The sequence below is a fragment of the Balaenoptera physalus genome (genome assembly GCF_965194825.1).
Source record: "Balaenoptera physalus genome assembly, chromosome: 12".
Lineage (NCBI taxonomy): Eukaryota > Metazoa > Chordata > Mammalia > Artiodactyla > Balaenopteridae > Balaenoptera > Balaenoptera physalus.
Window position 1 is genome coordinate 70,333,140 of NC_138897.1, and position 8,029 is coordinate 70,341,168.

At 47.6% G+C, this 8,029-nt stretch overlaps 1 protein-coding gene and 2 long non-coding RNA genes across 10 annotated transcripts in view; 2 read left to right on the forward strand and 1 right to left on the reverse strand.

Annotated features, from left to right (window-relative positions):
• The window catches only part of PI4KA (phosphatidylinositol 4-kinase alpha), a 96,569-nt gene that overhangs the window by 1,020 nt on the left and 87,520 nt on the right, over nucleotides 1-8,029 (forward strand). The window lies entirely within an intron of this gene.
• Nucleotides 5,548-6,265, reverse strand: LOC309639955. The gene is made up of 2 exons (XR_014251937.1): nucleotides 6,200-6,265; nucleotides 5,548-6,144 (listed from the first exon to the last, which is right to left on the reverse strand). It is a non-coding gene; the product is annotated as an uncharacterized lncRNA (long non-coding RNA).
• On the forward strand, nucleotides 6,950-7,880 carry LOC309639953. Its single transcript, XR_014251935.1, has 2 exons — nucleotides 6,950-7,052; nucleotides 7,363-7,880. It is a non-coding gene; the product is annotated as an uncharacterized lncRNA (long non-coding RNA).

Consider the following 8,029-nt stretch of genomic DNA (forward strand, 5'->3'; position numbering starts at 1 on the left):
GTAGGTGGACAGTAAAGGGCAGCTTTCCTCCCCCACCAGGGCGTGATGATGAGTGAGCACCGAAGGGATGGGATTATTCTTCCCCACAGCTTCCTGGCGGATGGAAAGAACGTTGTCTGACAGCAGAAGAGCGCTTGGGAGTGGTTTTGTGGCTCTGGTGAGGGAGGTGAAGCTAAAAGGCTGTTGCACGCACCTTGGCAGAGTGACCTGGTTCTTCCTTGGCTTTGTAGGTTCTCAGACTTGCACAGTGAGCAGGTCTTGGGAGACTGATGCCAGCCTGACTTCTAGTCAAAGGAGGAGTACAATAGAATGGAAAGACTATGGATTGTAGCCATAAGATCACCTGAATTTAAATCCTGTGTCATTCACTTACATTCGTGTGAGTCTGGGCAGGTCAGTTCGCCAGTCTGATCCTCTGCTTTCCCCTGCAAAATACAAGGGCCATACTTGATAAAAGTATTGCAAAGATCGACAGAATGACATGAATAAAGGGAGGCAGGTGGGTGCCTAATGAACGATCACTGTTATCACTGCATGAGCCTGAGTGATGGACCATAGTGCTGCTTTATGGAATCAAATCCATGCCAGCTAGTCAGCACATTCTCTTCTTAGGAGGAGGACCAAAAGTTGTATCAGAAGTTTGCTTGCTGGACTTGGAGAAGAGGGTGCAGGGAATTGGATGATCCTGAAGAAGAGGGTCCTGCGGCTCTAGCAGTGGCGGCACCCTTCCTCACTCAGTAACTGAAAAATGCACCTTCAGCTCAGCTCGCCTTCTTCAGTCTTCTTCACTAGTCACAAGAACATTCTGTAACTGCAGCATAGTTTTGTATCTTATGGTAATGCTTGGGTAGTCAAGATTACACAGTGTTTTACAATTAATTAATGCAGCTTTTAGGTTGGGCTCCCTAATACCATTCAGTTTCATTGGCTCATTTACAAACCACAGCAGGAAAGAATTAACAGAGCCCGGGCTGCTGTTTTTTTAAAAATTAAAACTAGGCTATTATTGCCAGTTTCTTTATTTAAAAAAAAAAAATAATAATTTATTTATTTATTTTTGGCTGCGTTGGGTCTTCGTTGGTGCGCGCAGGCTTTCTCTGGTTGTGGCGAGCGGAGTCTACTCTTTGTTGCAGTGCGCGGGCTTCTCACTGCGGTGGCTTCTCTTGTTGTGGAGCATGGGCTCTAGTCGCATGGGCTTCAGTAGTTGTGTTGCGCGGGCTCAGTAGTTGTGGTGCACGGGCTCTAGAGCACAGGTTCAGTAGTTGTGGCGCACGGGCTTAGTTGCTCCACGGCATGTGGGATCTTCCTGGACCAGGGATCGAACCCGTGTCCCCTGCATTAGCAGGTGGATTCTTAACCACTGCGCCACCAGGGAAGTCCCCGGGGCTGCTGTCTTCAAAAGGGCTTGCTTGCAAGGTTGGCCCTTGGCTGGCATCGGGAACTTTGTGCTTGAACTGTTCCTTCCATTCTTTAACTGATCAGGATGGTTCACTGTGTCTGACTCTGTGTAAGCAGCATGGTTTACGGTGAACACCTGCTTTCCTTTTGGGAATCTGGAATTTTGATGGTTGCTAGGCAGGCAGTGCGTAAATGACCAGCCCCCAGTAAAAATCTTGGCACAGACATCACTCTCGTGTTACGGCGTTGCTTGCTGCTGTAAGGGGTGTGTGCTTGGGGTGCACCCTCACAGGAGGGAGAGACAAGAGGAAGCCCTTGCACAGCTTTCTCCAGACTCTACCTGTGTCTGTTTCCCTGGCTCAGATCCTTTCACTGTAATGAAATTTATCTGCGAGGATGACTATGTATGTGTGTGTGGTCCTGAGGACCCAAAACTACTTCTTTCTCAAGAGGAGGTTTCTGTAGGTGGCTGATTGCATCGGAAATATGTAAATTCCTCTTGTCCTCATCTACGATTTTGAGACTTGATTATACTTGGGATCACTGTTACTATTTAGTCCTATACTGTATGTCTGCTTGCTGCACTCCCCTACTTCAAAACAGTTGATGAGAAGCCCTTAGCATTCCTAAGGGAAAGATTCTTGAGGTTCTTAAGAGTAAAAGAGTTTCTGAGTACCCACCTGGGATAAGAAAGCTGGAGACTTAAGCGGGGAGATGAGGTTGAAACCCCCCACCCATTTCTTTGTTTTCATTTCTCTTTCTCCTCCCGTTTTCCAGAGAAGGCAGAGGACTGAGTGGGGCCTGATGCAGATAGGGTTGACCCGAGGAAGGCTGTTTTCTGAGCTAGACCTGACACCTCAGCTCAGACATGGGAGCTCAGGCAGCCTGACATGCTTTCAGTGGCACTGGGACACATTAATGACACAACTTACCCTATCTTTGTCCCTCGGCATGCCACAGTGGGGTTGACTTATTCCATTCACCCACCCTAACCCCAGGCCATGAAGCCAAGCTTATCACTACTGAGTGCATTTTACTTGTCCTTAATTCCTTAATTTTTCTCTTTCATCCAGAAAACATTTATTGAGCACCTATTGTTAATTGGTATACATTAGGCCAGGTAAATAAGAAACTCCTAATTTGGTTGCTCAGGTGACCAGCAACAAGTCAGTTTTGCTGTAAGTCCCCCATGTGCTCTTGTGCCCCAGGTCTGGTGACCAGACTCTTGCCGTGTTCAGGTAGCCAGACCCAAGGGCCCTGGTCATCTATTCTAGGATCCTTATCTGAGCTTTGACCTTTTCCTGTTAGGCTGCCTCTAAGACTGGAGTCCCAGCCCTGAGGCTCACCCCTGGGATTGCAGCCCACCTCTGAGCACACCCTCCGTGAGGCCCACTCAGGCCTCAGTCCTCTCCCTCTGGGGGAAAGAGGAGAGGAAAAAAATTGAGGAGAGTCCTGCCTACATTGAATCCATCTCTGATTTCCATCTGCCTGTCCATCTTTTGCCCTGCTTTCCTGGTTCTTGCCTGTCTTGAGAACGTTGCTGAGCCGCCCCTGCTGAGCCTCATCCTGGCTCTGCCTGGTCATACTCCTCTGTACCCTGGAAGTCAGGGGACCTGTTCCTGCCTCTTCTCGCCTGGCCTGTGCCGTACTAACGGACCCTGAGCCCAGGACGTGGAGAGTTCTAGGCAGAGCTGCAAAGCAGGCAGCATTCCATGCCCTCCTGCTCCTCTTCTCACCCTCAAGAGGCTTTGATCAGACTCCTTCCCCATTTCTGAAAATACTCTCTCTCTTCTTCAGTTAGGGTGCCAGAATCTTGAGGTGTTTAGCTAACTATTGACCTGATGTTTAAAGGGCACTGCGGCGTTAGGGACGGGCTGGACTCTCCCTGGTGGACAGGTGTGCTTCAGGAGATGCGCTGGGTAACTCTTATAAGTAACTGGAGGAATGTGTGGCCAGGTGCTTAGGACAGTGGGCTTTCTGGAGTTCATGGTTATCCAGTTTGTCCTTTAGAGTGGTCTGCTGTGGAGTGAAAATCCTAGTATTGGCATTTTTTCAGCATCATGAAGCTGAAAATTTCCCATCCTGCTCCCATTCCTTTGTGAGGCCATGTTAAAAAACAAAACAAAACAAAACAAAACAAAAACACGGAGAGGAGAGAGAATAAGCTTCGGCAGAGGATGTTCATGTTGCTAGAACCAGTGTTATTAAATCAACTCTAAAATATTTTAGGAAGAAATTGGAAGAAGAAAAATATCTTACCTGTAATCAAGCCCCATTAACTGTATTAGTTTTCTGGGGCTGCCATAACAAAGGGCCACCGTGGCTTAAACAACAGAAATGAATTTTCTCACAATTCTGAGGCTGGAAGGCCATGATGAAGGTGTCAGCAGGGCAGGTTTCTGTACAAGCCTATCTCTTTGGCATGTAGATGGCCGTCTTCTCCCCGTGTCTTCACATGGTCTCCCTCTGTGTCCTAATCTCCTCTTCTTAGAAGGACACCAGTCAGATTGGTAGGACTGGCCCTCCCTCATCACCTGATTTTAACTTAATTACCTCTTTCATGACCCTGTGTCCAAATACAGTCACATTCTGAGGTACCTAGGCGTTAGGACTTCAATATATGAATTTGATGGAGGACACGATTCAGCCCATGACATTAACCCATCAGCACTGTCATTTCTTAAAGCTCTTTTTTAGTTTTTAACCATATATAGCTATGTTCACTTTATTGCTTTTTGCAAAAGTAGCCCATATTTATTATTTTGATGGTGGCAGGTCATTTTTTGCGTTGGCAGATCATACTTAAGCATTTCTCTGTTTAGACTTTCTAGTTTTTCCATGTAAAACAACATGTTTGTACACCTAGCATGTTGTCTTCTTCTGAATTACATCCTTGGGTTAAATCACTGATGGGTCTTGATGTTTACTGCCCACCTGTTTCCAAAGGATTGTACTTAGTTGTGATAGCATCAGCAAGACACCTTGTGCATGTTTATCTGTAGCTTCACAAGGTTGGATTTTGCTGTATTTTTTCCTGCCAACTCAGTCAGCCTAAAAGGTACCTTATTCTTTTGAGCACAAGATAATGATATTGACCGTGGTTGGCTATTTATATTGTGAATTAAACAAACAGCTCCCAAGGCAGAATTGCTAGGATCATGTGATGTTGCCGTGTTCTTGTTTTCCGTTATGTGGAAACTTGAATGTTCTGTGTTCTCTTCATGCTTGCAGTCCTGCTGCTTGAGCACTGACTCCTGGCTGTGCCCACTCTGGGTCTGCTAGGTGTGCACACAATCCTGACCCTCAACTAACTTACAAATTAGTAGCAGCAGTATTAGGTGCAGGGCTGGCAAGTGTCTGTCCAGAAAGGAGCTGGTGGTGAACTGTGTAGCTTTTCAATAAAAATACCCTGGGAGGATACTTAGCTGTTTTGTACTTTGCTGGGGTGGGAGTGGGAGGTGCAGATAATTTCTGATTTGGGCCCCAAACCTTTTCTCCATGGCTCTTAATAGGTTTGTGAAGAATGTAATAGAAGGTAAAAAAGTGAAGAGTGCTCCGAGAAAGCAAAAGTATTGGGAGGTTACCCTCAGTTGAGATTTTAAATAGGGATGGCTTGGAAGCCATGAGGATGGGCATTTGCAAGTACTAAGCGCATTGGCGAGGGAGGGTCATTTCAGATGGAGAGAACAGAGAGCACAGCACAGAGGAGAATGAGAAACAGCAGGTGATAGTGTTTGGCGGAACAGAATCTGTTTAAAGAGAAGAGTGGAGATGAGGATGGAGAAGAAAGCAGGTGACCTTGTTTGTGGTCCTAGACTCAGAGTCTGCATCTAATTGGTGAGACAAGGAAGAGCCCGTGGATGTTTCAGGGCCTGAGGCTGGTGTGCGTTAGGAAGCTGATTATGGCTGCGTTGTTTGTGTCAGTGCCCTAGGGAGAATCAGGAGTGATGTGTCACTAGCTGTCTGCTCCCCCAGAGGGCAAAGATGTTCTATTTCTGACTCTTCACTGTGGATTGTCTTTTCTGCTGTCAGTGTTTGTAGTTTGCATCCAGTGAAAATGTGGTTGCCTCCAGTCCCTTCCACCAGCAGCTGTTCCCATCATGGATTTTAGTTGCTGAAATGTTTCTGTGTACTTATTTTCCTAGTTTCTTTTTTTTTTTTAATTTATTTTATTTATTTATTTATGGTTGTGTTGGATCCTTGTTTCTGTGTGAGGGCTTTGTCTAGTTGTGGCAAGCGGGGGCCCCTCTTCATCACGGTGTGCGGGCCTCTCACCACCGCGGCTTCACTTGTTGCGGACCACAGGCTCCAGACGCACAGGCTCAGTAACTGTGGCTCACGGGCCCAGCTGCTCTGCGGCATGTGGGATCTTCCCATACCAGGGCTCGAACCCTTGTCCCCTGCATTGGCAGGCAGACTCTCAACCACTGCGCCACCAGGGAAGCCCTTCCTGGTTTCTTATTTATTTATTTTTGTATTTGCTTCTCTCATGAAAAAAGCTTGGCCTTTTGTGAACATTGCCAAGCCAACCAGAGCCCTACTTTCCTTTGTGTGAAAACCTGATGCGTAAATACAGGTTTGAGGCAAAACCCCTCAGGTCTCACTTGCATTTATTCGTTGAGAATGAGAGGCTCTATCTTTGCTGTGGAATCCATTCTCTTTTGAATGTTTCCGTTTAGAGCTGGTCTGGAAGCCGGGATTCAGGACAGCCGAGGGTACACCATTATGAAAGCAAAAGATGGTGACCTCATCCATCCATTCATTCATGCACTACACCATTATGAAAGCAAAAGATGGTGACCTCATCCATCCATTCATTCATGCACTAAGTCTTTGAGTGCCTGCTGATTGCCAGGCACTGTGCTGGGCCCTGGACGGGCACCTTGGAGGGACAAATAAATAGACATGATCTTGCTGTCATGGCGTTTACCATGGAGAGAGACAAACAGCCTTAAACAAAGAACTACAAGTAAATATGATTTAAAATGGTAACAAGTGCCATGAAGCAAAAGTAAATGGTATAAATGGTATAATTTTTTTTTTGGGGGGGGGATTGACTTTATTTGGGCTTCTCACAGTGGTTAGAGCCACTCCGTCTTCAGAACAATCACAGCACCGGAAATGCGTCACCGAGGCTGCCCAGAAAAGTCTGACCAGCTGAATCTTATTGCTTAAAATACACATATTCACAATAACTGATAAAGGGTGATGTGCCTCACATGGGAATGTGTATTTGCAAATCTTCCGAATGTAGCACCAAACCCTCGACCAACCCCTTTCTTCTCGTTCACCTGGAACATCAGACTCCCTCAAATCTCCCTGGCTCCCTCACAAGTCCTTCAGCTCCCTACTTGCGTCTTTCGTCATGCAGGGCAGCCTCATGTAGCAGGGGCCAGACTGTGATGCTGGACTCGAGCCCAGCTCCACCCACTTGTGTTTTCTCCTCATGCCTTTCGGGTTGGATGCTGCAGTGAACCCAGCATTAAACACATGGACCAGTTCCCCACTCTGACTGGAGAAGGAATCCTGAGAGGGCCAGAATCCATCCCTTCGACCAGTTAACTCAAGCAGGATTCATTTTGGTAAAACTTGATCTTCTTTGAGACACTTCAGTGAGTTGTTTGGGATAAAAACAAAAAACAAAACAAAAAAAGGTGGCAGGGGGCTTCCCTGGTGGCGCAGTGGTTGAGAATCTGCCTGCTAATGCAGGGGACACGGGTTCGAGCCCTGGTCTGGGAAGATCCCACATGCCACAGAGCAACTAGGCCCGTGAGCCACAACTACTGAGCCTGCGCGTCTGGAGCCTGTGCTCCGCAACAAGAGAGGCCACGATAGTGAGAGGCCCGCGCACCGTGATGAAGAGTGGCCCCCGCTTGCCGCAACTAGAGAAAGCCCTAGCACAGAAACAAAGACCCAACATAGTAATCAATCAATCAATCAATAAATCTTTAAAAAAAAAAAAAGGTGGCAGGAAAAGCATCTGAGGGCTGCTGGCACACTCCTGCCCACTCTCACCACACACTGGCCACGCACTGGACCTCAGCAGAGGGAGGTAAGCCCTACAGCACTGCGGTGGCCACCAAACCCTCTTGGCAATTCTGGGCAGGGCTGATGTCTGGGCCACAGCCAGTCTGAGCTTGACACTGAAGATCTAGTCCAGTTTCTGTCTGAGGTTCCACCTTGGCCTTCTGTCCCGAGCAGTTGTGGACACCCCCGGGGGCTGACGCCGAGGGCCAGGAGCAGCTGAGGGAGGCAGACAGGCTCAGAGCACGTTTCCGTTTACAGGGAGCAGAACACAGGCCTCTGTGTGTCCATGGAGCAATGTGCAAATTGCAGTGATGGGTAGAGTAAAACGTCTACTTGGAGCACCACATCTCTGGCAAACGTGGGGACTGCCGCCGACAGCGCTGCTGAGTACACCCAAGTGCACAGACATTTGCTCAGTAAACAGTAAATGCATAAAATAAATTACCTTGAGAGGGCTGTGCCTGCTCCAAATGTGTGGGTAATGTGAGCTGAGTGGCTGCTGTTCAAAGTGTATTCACAGGAAAACAGGGCTGGGGGCTCACACACAACGGACAGACACACACAGGTTATCCAAAAAGTCACTGTATACGGACTGCACTTTGTT